The sequence below is a fragment of the Gavialis gangeticus genome, unplaced genomic scaffold (genome assembly GCF_001723915.1).
Source record: "Gavialis gangeticus isolate Ggan-Ray unplaced genomic scaffold, GavGan_comp1, whole genome shotgun sequence".
NCBI lineage: Eukaryota > Metazoa > Chordata > Crocodylia > Gavialidae > Gavialis > Gavialis gangeticus.
The window spans coordinates 63,433,022-63,435,945 of record NW_017729032.1 but is presented as its reverse complement, the minus strand read 5'-3'; positions in this window follow the sequence as shown (position 1 = coordinate 63,435,945).

Sequence of the window (2,924 nt, the reverse complement as noted above, 5' to 3'; positions counted from 1 at the left end):
AGGTGTGGTGGAAGGGGAGAGGGGAGGAGGGAGGGAGCAGCTTTGCTACGGGGCAGACTCAAGGTTCTTTCTCCTCTCCGCAGGTGCACAGGGACTCTGGGGCAGGTCCCTTCCCTTGCTGGCTTCTAGGGGGCGAGGAGAGGTGATGGAAGGGTTAATGGGAATGTGCTTACCCCGAAAAAATGTGTAGCCCTTGCAGGAAAAGCTGGTCGTGAAGTTCTAAGGCTCCTCCGCCATCCAAGAAGTGAAACTGCACTTTTCTGGCCTAAGGCCAGGGGCTCTGAACTGCGTGTAAACAAAGAGCCGTGCAAGCCCGAGCCGAGGGCCTGCTCGCGCCCGGCTGCCGGAGCCTAGTCCCGAGGGCCGACCGCGTACCCCGCTCCCGGAGCCGGCCCGGCCTCTGCTCCGCACCGGCTCACCAGGGCTTGCCACGCGCCAGCTGTCCGGGGACACAGCCTCGTCCACCGCCGGATCGACGTGGTTCGCAGGCTCGAAGCGGAGGCGGCTTTGGAGAGTTTCTGGGCTCGCGATCGCCCGTCCAGGAGGCGCCGCGCTGTCGTGGCTCCGCTTGCCCGCGGGTGTGTGAGCTGTGCCGAGGGAAGCCGGGCACCGGACTCGTCTCAACCTGCCTCGGATCCCGCCTGGGGTCTGCGAGGGACTGCCGCTGCCTCCGGATTACCTCTGTGGAGCCGCCGCGAGCCTCCTGCAGGACTGTCCGCTCCGAGAGAGGACTCCTTCTTTGCTCTCGCTACAAGCTGATCTCGAGGCGGCCTTGGTGCGAGCAGCCTCAAAGGCGAGAAGCGAGACGGAGCTCGCTGCCTTGCTTGTCCTCAGCACACAGCGGTGCGGAGCAGCGGTGCAGCGGGGAAGTGTTTCCCTTCACTGTAGTGCACTAGGTGGGCGGCTGAGTTCTTCCCCGGTGCTGCTGTTACTTGCAACGGGTTTCTTTCCTAGTATTCTTTCCTTAAGAAAAAAAAAGTCCCGATTCCCTTGGAAATCTCCCCCTTGCCAGGCACAGCTTCCGCCGGGCGCGGAGCGGCCGAGGGAATCCACTGCGGCTCCCAGGTAAGGAGCTCCAGAGGAGGGCACAGCACCCCCGGGGCACTGCTCATTCTCTCCCCTTTCACTGTGCCCCGAGGCTGCTGCCTTTGCTTGCTGCTCCTTACCCCCTTCGCGCTTCGAGCCCCATCTCCTTCCCCTGCCTACTCCGCTCTTTCGGCAGCATCTGCTTATTTGCTCACCCTCGCTGAACTTTTCATTGGCACTAGGACCCATTGTTGGTGTTATTATTATTAGTAGTAGTAGTAGTAGTATTGCTGGGTTATGGTTTAAAAAAGTAAAATAACGAAAACAAGCCAGTCTGAGCACAGACAACACTCAGTGTCACTCAGCAGGTTTCGGGAGCTCAAGTGAAAGCGGCTTCCAAAGGTGGATCTCTGTCCGGCTTTCTGGCTAGCAGATATGATTGATTCGTCTCACGAAACCTTCCCTATTGCTGCTAAAGAAGAAAACCCAAGAACACGGATGAATAAGTTTTCCGGGGGAGAGTTCACAACGGGCTGGACGGAAGCTAGACCTTTCACTTACTTTTTCCCTTGAAAACCCAGGAGATTAAACGACTGCGATGCACTGGTGCAAACTGTTCAAATACACTTTTTGGACAAACGTGTCGTTACGATGGACATGGGCAAAGGAGGAGAAAAGCAAGAAGGCTGAACGAGTGAGTAGAAAAAAAAAGAAAAGAAAAGCTGACATGCAGACTCCAAAAACTGCCTGTTTAGCCGCAGTGTCATTTCTGAAACTGGGCTGGACCTGCAGCACAAAGCCCCGGCGTTTAGAGCTGCTGCTGCAGCCCTTTGGTAGCCTCCAAAGAAAAGCTGAATTATTGCAACTCTAGGTAACTTTAGGAAACTCGTTGTGACCTACATTGCTTTTCTGAGTCAGCAATGAGCAGCCATAGCAGAGTCACACGCAAAATTGTCCCCCCTCCAATTCTGACGGTGAACTACGGATCTTTTAGGGTGGAGCCGTCTTTGCGACAGTTTGCTCCGAGCACTGCATGCCATAGTTGCTACTCCCCTGTTCACAAATAAATCAGAGTTAGATGGAGCCCGCTTCCCGCCTCCTTTCTTGTTCAGATTGCCTTTGTACTTGTAGGGTTCAGTACAAATCCACCCAGCCGGAGCACCTCGCTCAGTGCAGTGCCGCATTATCAGCTGGTGTCTTAGTCAAAACTGAGTTCAGCAAATTACAAATTTCCTCCCAAATTTCGAAGAGGTCATTAAAGTTCCTTCATTTTCAGTTTGTCTGATGCTCAGATAACAGACATCTTGCAAGTAAGAGCTGTTAGGTTACTCCATGCCGTTCCCCTACTTAAAAAATAAGGAGGTTGTGTCAAGTTCATAACCAAAAACTCTCGCTACCCAACACTGTGTCCAGTTCCCTTTGTTTGATGGTCTTTCGGGCTAACTGTGCAGCGGTTTGCACGCCAAGTTCTCGCCTCCTCCGAGGTGAGGGTGTTTTGCGGATCTGCCCCGCGGCTGGACCGCAGAGCCGAGCCCCGAGGAAACGGGGAACAGCTGGCACCAGTTCGATCCAACTAATCCGTACAGGGCAACGCTCCCCTGCCGGGAGGGCGTCCCAAGGAAATAGGGCAGGCTCTGGGTCCATTTCGATTCAAAATGCCGAAAAATTTGGGCTGGAATGGCTTCGCCAACTGCGCCCTTTGGAAAGAAACTCTTGTGATTCCCTCCCCATGTTGGTTGGTTAGTTTTAAAAACGCCGCTGGCACTGCCGCCCGAGGGGAAGGGCAGACCCCTGTGCCCCTATCTTTGGGGCTTCTCGCAAACTCTCGGATTTCTTCTGGCAAAAGACAACTACATGTGTCCCTCTCAGACCTTGAAGTCCCTTTCCAACTGGGTCAC